Raw genomic sequence first — 11,292 nt, forward strand, 5'->3', positions numbered from 1 at the left:
CTAGCACTTTCACTTGTGCGGCTTAAATAACAGACCCCACACTTTCTTGTGGGTCGTGCCGAAGAGATGTTGCACGGTGGCCGGATCTTCGTGGTCATACTCCCACATCGACTTGGCCCTCTCTTGATAGGGGAGGAGGCAACGCTTGAGCTTGATCAGGATCACGTTAACCAGCCTTGCACCGGTCCCCATTACGCTGATGACGCGCTTCTGCAGTACCTTCAAGTCGTCAGCGGACCCCCAGTTTGGGCTCTTGTTGGTCCACGAGGCCACCCTGGTAGGGGTCCAGATCTGAATGTGGGAGTCGCCGCCTAGTTGGCTTCCCTTGGCTCGGTGATGTAGAAATTCCTTTTGCCACACCTTAACGGTGTTGCTAAACTTGCCCTCCGGCCACAGGACCCGCATTAGTTTGCTGATCATGGCCCCGCCGCAGTCTGCATGTTCGCCACCAACCACCTTGGGCTTGACGTTGAACACCTTTAGCCATAGGCTGAAGTGTGGTTGGACTCGGAGGAGAGCCTGGCAGAAGATAATAAAGGACGAGTTGTGGAGGAGGGAGTTGGGGGTTAGATCGTGAAAATCTAGCCTGTAAAATAACATCAACCCCCACACAAAGGGGTGCAGGGGAAATCCAAGCCCCCTAAGGAAATTGGGGAGGAATACAACCCTTTCGCCCGGCCTGGGCGTGGGGACGATCTGGCCTGCCTCAGGGGCCCAATGGGCGATGTCGACCGACAAGTAGCCGGCCTACTTCAGCTTTAGGATGACGCTATCGGTGATGATGGAGGCATCCCACTTCTTGTTGGCGCCGGATCCGGCCATGGCTGAAGAAGATGGGTGGGATTAGTTGTGGAAGTAGGGAAAAGGGGCACTGGAGCCCTAAAGATCTGCCTGAGCGGAAGGTGGAAGAGGTGTGGGATGCTGATTGTTGTGGCTCCCCCTTTATAGGCTGTTGATAAGCCAAGAGTTCCTTTTCCATGTCATTGGCTTCTCCACTTCCCGATATGCTCGTAATGTTATGTGCAGGGTGGGGAATCGAAATCATTGATCATATCCCTTGAAAGGAGGGGCACAATCTCCACCTTGATGAGACGTGCCAAACATGGTGTCGGCCTCAAGATGCGCTTCGAGAAATACTAATCGCTCGGCGTTATGGCCGGATGCGACTCTTTGTTGAAAGAGAAAAAGTTGTCAGATGAAGGCACTATTTACACTTGAACAATTTTTGGCCTTTGTGGCTAACTAAACGCTCGTTTCCGATTCCGGACATCACTTGACGCTGAACATGAACAAAGCACACCGGAGAACTTGCCTTGCAAGCCGAGTACTGTTGGGTGAGAGGATGCCGGACACAAGCCTCGGCGTTGAAGGCAAGTTCGGGGGCTACTGAGGGAGTTATGGATTAAGGGGTCCTCGGGGCGTCGGCCCATCGAATATGGGCCAGACTAGTGAAGCGCATAACGACAGAAGATATATGCAGCCTTGGTGTGCCCTCCAAGTCAAGGGTAGGCAGGATCTCTTTACCCCTTGTTGTAATCTATCTCCGATAACTCTAATCCTATCGGTGTCTATATAAACCAAGGGTTGTAGTCTTTAGGGCTAGAGCTACATCCATCACCTCATCACCTTAGGGTTTAGCTCATGCTGATCTCGAGGTAGATCTACTCTGTAACCGTGCTATACATCCAATACAATCAAGCAGGACGTAGGGTATTACCTCTTCGAGACGGCCCAAACCTGGGTAAACACCATGTTCATCGTCCCTTGTTCCCCATCGATCTCAGATTCACAGCTCGGGACCCCTACCCCGAGGTCTGCCATTTTTGACACCGACAGTAGGCAAGCTTGCAGAGTAGTGGCCGTTGTTGGTGTTAAAACCGGCGGATCTCGGGTAGGGGGTCCTGAACTGTGCGTCTAAGGTCGATGGTAACAGGAGACGGGGGACAAGATGTTTACGCAAGTTCGGGCCTTCTCTATGGAGGTAGTACCCTACTTCCTGCTTGATTGATCTTGATGAATATGAGTATTACAAGAGTTGATCTACCACGAGATCGTAATGGCTAAACCCTAGAAGTCTAGCCTATGAGATTATGATTGTGTATATCTCTATCTCTCTATAGACTAAACCCTCCCGTTTATATAGACACCGGAGGGGACTAGGGTTGTACAAAGTCAGTTACAGAGAAAGGAATCTTCTTATCCGGTCAACAAGCTTGCCTTCCACGCCAAGGAGTGTCCCATCTGGACACGGGATGAAGTCTTCTATCTTGTATCTTCATAGCCCATCAGTCTGGCCCACATCAATAGTCCGGCTGTCCGAGGAGCCCTTAATCCGGGACTCCCTCAGTAGCCCATGAACCAGGCTTCAATGACGAGGTGTCCAGTGTGCAGATTGTCTTCGGCATTGCAAGGCGGGTTCCTCCTCCGAATACTCCAAATCTTCCTTCGAACACAGGAAACGTGTCCGGCTGTGCAAAACAAATACCACACACAGTTGTAGAGAGTATCATACTTAACGAGTCCAATCTTCTGACAACTTTTTGTAGCATGACATCACGTCGCCGACCGGTCATTATTCGAACCATTTTTTAGCCCACCACTCCATATTTCGAGATGCAGTTTCATTGGCACGTCTTGTCAAAGCAGAGATCGTGTCCCCTTATTGCGGGATTCTCATCAATACGGGCATGGGTAATCCCACCGTACCGTTTGCATGGCCCTCGGGGATAAGCGATTTTTTAGGGCAAGTGGGGAGGCGCTTGATATTCACTGCCTTTATAAAGAGATAAGGATCCACCTCTTTCACCCATGCCTTCTTTCTCCCTGCTTCCCCCATTGTCAAGCTCTAGCACCCAAGTTCTCATCTTTTCCGCCCCCAAAAAGCACTCCAACCATGTCCAGATCCGAAGCGCAGGGCAAGTGGATGGTCTCCTCTGTCAAGGAGAAGGAGCTCTAATGCGGCTCACCTCCTGGCCCGAGAAGGGCCTGGACTGGTCTTCATCAGACGAGTTGACAGCGCTCCAGGCGTTTATCAAGAACATGGCGGACAAGAACATCAAGCTTGTCAACGTGATCCAGGTGATGCTAGTTCGCCGGATCCTTCCATGCCAAAGCCGACTTGCCATCTATGGGAGTTTGATCCGGCCAAGCACAAGACCCTACTAGAGTTCTTCGGCACAACGCACGAAGACATCTGGAAGGTGCTATTCAAGCCCAGCAAGACATGGCCGGACACGGCCGAGGATCGTGGGCACAAATTGGTCTGTCCCGCTAGCTCGGTAAGTCTTTACATGTTTTCAAGGGGTATCCTATACTCACACACTTGAGGAAAACGCCTAAACTTCCCTATTAATTCTCTCAGGGATGGACAAAGAAGGCGGAGTGGGTTCACTGTCCGGCTCCGCTGCCCGAAGACCCAGCATGTCCACTTTGACAAAGATGCTGGTACCGGCGCCCTATAAAGCACCGAAGAAGAAGGCCAAGGAGACCAGGGGCGGTCTCCATCGTAAGGGAACTTCGGACGTGACATCCAAAGACGCCGAGGTTCACTCCTTCGCCCCGAGGACGATGAGGAAGAGGAGGAGGAAGAAGAAGAAATCCACCCCCCCTCGTGGGGGAAGAAAGAAGAGGACGGCCTCCACGCCTTTGGAGGTTGAGGCATCCAAGCAGGGGAAAGCTTCCCTTCTGGATGACTCCACTGCGGCCACGATAGCAGCTCGGAGTGGACTCCTAGGGTCAAGCCCCTGGCCAAATCGTGAGTACTAAAAAAACCGGACACGTTCATATATCTGGCCTCACTACTGTATAGTATTAACGTGTCGAATCACATATTTGTTGTCTGGCTAGGTCCAACATCGAGCGATCCTCATCGGAGGATTCGCTAGACCCGGAGGTGATGGACAGCGGGACCCTTCCAGCGGCCTCTTCTCCCAAGGCCATGGATAACACCGAGGTGCCGTCCCGAAGGATCCTAGGCCAGGGAGAGACTCAGCAGGCTATCAGGGCGGCGCCAGAGGGAAAAACCTCGGCAGCTGGACACATGGGGGAGCAAACCCCCATGGATACTGGTGATGGGGGCCAAATCAAATTCAGCCCCCGGCCGAATACAATTCCGGAGACCCATACAGCTCCGGGATCAGGCAAGTGACCTCTTTCCAGAGAAGGGGGTGCGCCTGTTCCACCGGTGACCTCTCTCCATCCAGAGGCACTGGATACTTTGCTGGAAGCACTGCAAGGCGCTTCCATCGTTGAAGAGCACCGTACCCTTATGGGCACGGTGATTGAGAAGATTCAGTCGGTGAAGAGCGAGCTGACCGAAGCGTGCACAAGCCTTCTAACAGGCTTTGAGGTAAGCAACGCCATTATATATAAAAAGAATGTCACGGTATAGACAGTAGCCCCTGATACACTGTCCGGTGTTCGAAAAGAAAAGTCAGACAGAGGATCAAACAAGTTTCGCAGGAGACTAACTATGAAATGTCTATGTGAATAAGCAGGCGTCGTTACTGGTTGCGAACTCCCATGCTGCTGAGGTCTCCGGACTAAAGTAGATTCTAGAGCGGACCGAGGAAGAGCTCGGCCGCATGAAGAAACAGTTGGAGGGTAACCAAGGTATTTAATAACCTTGTCTATATTCAGGAAGGATGAACAATTTGTTCTGACTAAAACATGTCATGATATGTATTAGGAGCGGCGACCGAGGTCGAGGCTCTCAAGAAGGCGCCGGCCAAGGCCGAGGAGAAGGCGGCCAAGGAACAAGCCGCTCGTGAAAAGCACGAGGCCAGGGTCAGTGAGGTCTAGCAAGAGCTCCAGGAAGCCGTGAAGAAATGCGAGTCCTTGGAGCACAATATTGTGGATCAAGAGTCCGAACTCACCAAGGTCCATCAAAACGCACACGATGTCCGGGTGGAAGCCCAGGGCACCCTCCAGGAAATACAGGAGGCCAGAAAAATCGCGACGGGTAAGGTCTTTCTTATGTGGAGCAAATATGTGAAGAAAAGGTTCCTCTTACTGACCCAAATTTGGAGTTCTCCAGGGGCGTTTGCGGATCTGCAGCGCAGCATTTCAGATGTCGCGGAGTTCTTCCGAGCCAAAGAGGGGGGATCCACGGAGAAGCTGTTTTGGTCGCAATATCTTGCGCCAGAACATCCAGTGCCCCTTAGCGATCAGCTAAAACGGCTGGTCGAACTACATAGGGCGGCTGAACTAGCCATGAAGGATTTGATAATCCGATTATGGCATGCCGAAGCCATACCCATCAGCTACTTCGGGGTCGTGAAGCGGCTGGTCAATGCCTGCCCTCGGCTTGATGCTATCAAGCGGTCGGTCTGCATCGAAGGCGCGCGAATGGCGTTCGCCAAAGTCAAGATGCACTGGGTGAAGATGGACGCCGCGAAGCTTATGACCGAGGGACCGCACGCGGGCAAGGAGCACCGCATGCCCGAGCTGTACTATGACAATGTCTTGGAGGGATCCCGCCTTGTGGCGGAGCAATGTGCCAAGGATGTTATATTTCCATAAATATATGCGTGTTATCCTGTCCTGTACTATGAAACAAGATTGTTATGTAATATAATGCTTGTTATTTAAAATTTTACCTCCTGTGCGGCCGTTTTTATTAAATTGAGAGTTGGCCAGTCGTCGGCTTCAGCCCCCACGTAGGAAGAACGGGGGTGTTCGGGATAAATCTAAACACTCTTTACTCCAGAGTTTGGTCCTTAAAGGAGGTGTTTAGCACAACGAACTAGGCAATCGGACTATAAGGCTTTATCACCCTCACTTAGCCATAGGAGTTTGACAATTAAAATTTAGGCGCAACCCCTAGTATTCGGACTTGGGGTACTGTAAACACCTCATCGGATAAAAACCGATTCGTCGCATAATGCGGAAAAAATCGCAAAAGATTTGTAACCTCTTGAACAGCTAACCAGCTCTCCCCGTATCATGACAGTCAGTTTTCGGCTTTGTCTACTGAGGTGCTCGTCTGGAAGAACCGGGACACAATCATAGTAGTTCTCCCTTTACTACCTTAGCTGATATAGCGGAACGTAAGGTAGCAAGCACAGGAGTCAGGCAACCCAACTATTGACCAAAGACATGATTCGGAGCCAATGCATATAATGCTATAAGTTTGGGGTGCGGAACAACTGCAAAAGTGTTTGTACTTTCTTGCCGTATTATGGGGCGCCATGAAGCCCCTGGCGAATTAAGGCGTACCAGAGTGCACGGGTGCAATTGATAAAAATATCAAAAAATGAAACAGCAAGTTAATGTCATATAAATTGGTCCACAAACTGTTTTTATTGTAATTTAATAAAACATTGAAGCGTATGTGTACAAATAGTGCGATAAACAATATGACGGTTTACCTGCCAAGACCAGGGGGAGCTGCGTGTGGGTCTGAAGACAGATATAATGATTATCGAGAAGAACATCGAGATATCCCCTCGCATGTTTGAGCTGCTTCCTGCCATGGTATGTCTGTCCTTTGATAGGTCCGGCAATCAGGTCGCCAGTAAAGGCCTGGAAAAAAGTAACCTGAAAAGAAAGAGAAAATGTAAAATTATGTGTATCTAGGAGCGGTTGAGCCGCATTGTGGAACATAATCTAGCTGTGCCTCCGTCTATGCCGATGGTATTTTGAGTGCGTAGTTATGTACGCGCGGTACGAATGCCGCTGTTTGGTCGGGATTGGGACGGAGGCCGAATTGCTAGTCAAGCTCTTGACGAGCTGGACTGTCCTGCCGCAGGGTAGTTTGGACTCGTTTGACAGTGTCCGGGAGCTTGGCCGCCGAATTAAGGTTCTGCCTGAAGAGGCCGCTTTGTGCTTCTGTTGCGAGGGCAGCGGTGTGCTACTCAGTACGGAGGGAGCATTCCGTGTTTCCATTGACTATTATGATACTGACTGGTCCGGGCATCTTGAGCTTGAGATAAGCGTAGTGTGGCACCGCATTGAACCGAGCGAATGCGGTTCGTCCGAGTAGTGCATGATAGCCACTGCGGAAAGGGACGATATTGAAGATTAATTTTTTGCTTCAGAAATTATCCGGGAATCCAAAGACCACCTCCAGTGTGATTGAGCCCGTACATCGGGCCTCTACACCTGGGATGACGCCTTTAAAGGTTGTTTTTGTGGGCTTGATCCTCGAGGGGTCGATGCCCATTTTGCGCACTGTATCCTGATGGAGCAGGTTCAGGCGGTTGCCATCGTCCATGAGGACTCGCGTAAGATGGAATCCATCAATGATTGGGTCAAGTACCAGTGTGGCTGAACCGCCATGACGGATACTGGTCGGATGGTCCCTGCGATCGAAAGTGATCGGGCAGGACGACCATGGGTTAAATTTTGGGGCGACTGGCTCCACCACGTAGACGTCCCTGAGCGCACGCTTCCGCTCCCTCTTGGAGATATGGGTAGCGTATATCATGTTCACCGTTTTAACTTGGGGTAAACTTCTTCTGTCCCCCTATGTTCGGTGGTCGGGGCTCCTCGTCATCGTCCTTGCTTTGCAACCCCTTCTCCTTGTGCTCGGCATTTTAGCTTGCCGGCCTGTTTAACAACCCAGCACTCTCTATTGGTATGATTGGCTGGCTTATCAGGAGTGCCGTGGATTTGGCATGGACGATCGAGTATGCGGTCCATGTTGGACGGGCCCGGATTGTTTCTTTTATATGGCTTTTTTCGCTGACCGGACTTAGAGCCACTGAATCCGGTGTTGACCGCCTTGTCCTCGGTGGTGTCACCGTTGTTTCGACGCTTGTGTCTGTTGCTTCGGGGCTTGCCGTTGCTATCTCTGGCTTCCGAAGTGCCAGGTTTACTTGTGTTGTTGTTGCTACGGGCTAGCCAGTTGTCTTAGCCCGCACAGAAGCGGGTCATAAGCGTCGTAAGGGCTGCCATGGACTTCGACTTTTCTTGGCCGAGGTGTCGGGCGAGCCATTCGTCATGGATGTTATGTTTAAAGGCCGCTAGGTCTTAGGCATCTGGACAGTCGACGATCTGGTTCTTTTTAGTTAAGAACCTAGGACGGAATTTCCTGGCCGACTCTCTGGGCTATTGGATTATGTGACTTAAGTCGTCGGCATTAGGAGGTCGGACATAGGCGCCTTGGAAGTTGTCAAGGAAGGCATCTTCCAAGTCCTCCCAACTGCCAATGGAGTTTTCGGGCAGACTGTTCAACCAGTGTCGAGCTGGTCCCTTGAGTTTTAGCGGGAGATATTTGCTGGCGTGAAGATCATCACCGCGGGCCATATGAATATGGAGAAGAAAATCCTCGATCCATGCCGCGGGATCTGTTGTCCCATCATATGATTCAATGTTTACGTGTTTAAACCCTTCTGGGAATTCATGTCCCATTACTTCATTAGTGAAGCAGAGGGGGGGTACGGCGCCTCTATGTCGAGCCAAGTCGTGACGTAGTTCGGATGGGGCTCGTCTGCGGTTTTTGGCCCGACCGTGGTTATATTTGTCACGTCTAGCAAGGTGGCCGTCGTCGCGCATTGGGGCACGCCCCGCGATCCATAGATCGATCTGGTCTGGCCTGCTCTGTTTTCCAAGTCATGTCGCAGGTCATATGTGTATCCCCGAGCTGCTGTGTTTCTATTTTTTGGCGAGGTAGTGCGGGCTGGTGTTCGGCCTGAGTTGCCGCTTTGTCCCAGCCACGTGGTGGTCGGTCAGCCGCATTATGCGCTGGTAGGACGGGCTCCAGCGCCTCGTCATCGAATTGAGGGAGCAATTTGCGCTTCGGTTAACTTTTGGTTGGGCGCTCGAGGCCATATTCCTCGGCTGCCAGGACATCAGTCCATCTATCGTTGAGCAGATCTTGATCAGCTTGAAGTTGTTGTTGCCTCTTTTTCAAGCTCTTTGTAGTGGCTATTAGCCGACGCTTAAAGCGCTCCTGCTCGACAGGTTCCTCAGGCATGATAAATTCTTCGTCGCCGAGGCTCGCCTCATCCTCGGAGAGCGGCAGGTAATTACTGTCCTCCGAGTCTTCATTCATGGCCTGTTCATCGGGGCTAACTCGCCCACCTTCCCGTTCGTCCTGTCTGGAAGTTGGCTTAATGGAGTCTTCGTACTCTTCGGCATTGTCCGGAGTATGATTCGCTCATGTGCCAGTATTGCTGTTTTTGCCATGGCATGCTTTAGAGCGGCGCCGCTGACGTAGGTTCTTTGGCTGCTTCTCAGGAGGTTTATCCTCGACTGGATCCTTTTTGTCGCCATTGTTTTCCTTGGGTGTATCCACCATATATACGTCGTATGAGGAGGTGGCCGTCCAGCGCCCTGTACGTGGTGGTTCCTGGGCCTGCTCCTCTCCGGCATCGTCGTCCATAACGTCGATGTCTTTGGAACCGTAATCGAGCATGTCGGTTAAATCTTCAACAGTGGCTATGAAGTGGGTGGTGGATGGGAAACGGAATTCTCCGCCTACAGCTTCCAATTCGAATCAGATATAGTTCGGCTAAGAGTTCCCTGACAAGGAGAGGGCTCTTAATGAGTTTAGCACATCGCCTAAAGGTGAGTGCCGAAAGATGTCCATGGAGCTAAACTCAACGATCGACGCCTGATCGACGGGCGCGGATGCACACAGTTCAGAACTTATGGCCGGAGACGAGTCCGAGGTTCCAGTGACCCAGGCCTCATTCGAGGTTGGATCTGTGTTTGGCTCCAATGCCGCTGAGTCTGCGGCTTCCGTAGCAGGGTTGACCTACCCGTCCTCGGATGGCGCAACCTACTCCGGATCTAGGGCCAGAGCAGTTACATGCGCTATCTCCTGAGCATGGTCCGATGATAGATTTAAGTCATGTCCATCGAGGCGGCAGGGAGCGGCCATCATGGGCTCGAATTCATCGAAGATAAAGTCCCCGCGGATGTCGGAAACATAATTCAAGCTTCCAAACCCGACCTGATGGCCAGGGGCGTAGTTGTCAATCTGCTCTAGATGGCCAAGCGAGTTGGCCCGTAGTGCGAAGCCGCCAAATACGAAGATCTGTCCGGGGAGGAAAACCTCATCCTGGACTGCATTGTTGTGGATGATTGATGGAGCCATCAAAACCTTTTGGTGATGATGCAGCGGAACTCTCAATGAAAGCACCAATGTCGGTGTCAAAATCACGGATCTCGGGTAGGGGGTCCCGAACTGTGCGTCTAAGGTCGATGGTAACAGGAGACGGGGGACACAATGTTTACCCAGGTTCGAGCCCTCTCTATGGAGGTAATACCCTACTTCCTGCTTGATTGATCTTGATGAATATGAGTATTACAAGAGTTGATCTACCACGAGATCGCAATGGCTAAGCCCTAGAAGTTTAGCCTATGAGATTATGATTGTGTATATCTCTATCTCTCTACGGACTAAACCCTCTGGTTTATATAGACACCGGAGGGGACTAGGGTTCTACAAAGTCGGTTACAGAGAAAGGAATCTTCTTATCCAGTCACCAAGCTTGCCTTCCACGCCAAGGAGAGTCCCATCCGGACATGGGACAAAGTCTTCTTTCTTGTATCTTCATAGCCCATCAGTCCGGCCCACATCAATAGTCTGGCTGTCCGAGGACCCCTTAATCCGGGACTGCCTCAGCTGTCGCGCGTACTGTGCCATCATATTTGATCTTTTTCTTCCGCGTTAAGCATCGTGTTTGCATCCTGGAGCAGACACCACAAAGTCAGAAATTCTGGTGCTATGGCCATGGTGTTTCCATGTTGCACATCCTTAATCCATTGATCATTTCGAAGGGCTGCCTCCACGCTTTTGTTTTTTCTGTGGGCGTGGTTGAACACTGCTGGGAAGGAAATGTATAGTGGTGCCCCCCAATCCAGTTATCTTTCCAGAAGCTTACCCATCATCCTTTGCCGATCTACACTCACGTTGCTTTGCTGAATATTTCCCTGTCCTTTTCCGCAGTAAGCGGCTGCAGTTTCACCCATGGCCTTCCTGGTTGCTCCCATGCCAACCATAGCCATCTTAGTCGAAGCGTTGAGGATGCCCGGCCCTCCTTGTTGTACTGGCGAACAGACCCTAGGCCATCTTACATTTTCCTCCGATGAGCTCGTCATCCTGTGCCAGAGGAACCGCCTCCGGGATTTATCTATCTCTTTTAAAATCTTTTTGGGAACCTTGAGGCATTGTACAACGCGGGATACCTCGACAGGGTGCTATGTGTGTTGCGTCTAAAAAAATTCTTTTCTCCCCAATGCAAAGTGCTTCATATGTGGTACCTAGGCAGCTTTGACATTCACGTAGCATCTACACTGGCACCCATCCTCTCCAACGCAGAGGCGCTCTGCTGCTCACATGCA

The sequence above is a fragment of the Triticum aestivum genome, chromosome 7B, assembly GCF_018294505.1.
Source record: "Triticum aestivum cultivar Chinese Spring chromosome 7B, IWGSC CS RefSeq v2.1, whole genome shotgun sequence".
NCBI classification, from domain to species: domain Eukaryota; kingdom Viridiplantae; phylum Streptophyta; class Magnoliopsida; order Poales; family Poaceae; genus Triticum; species Triticum aestivum.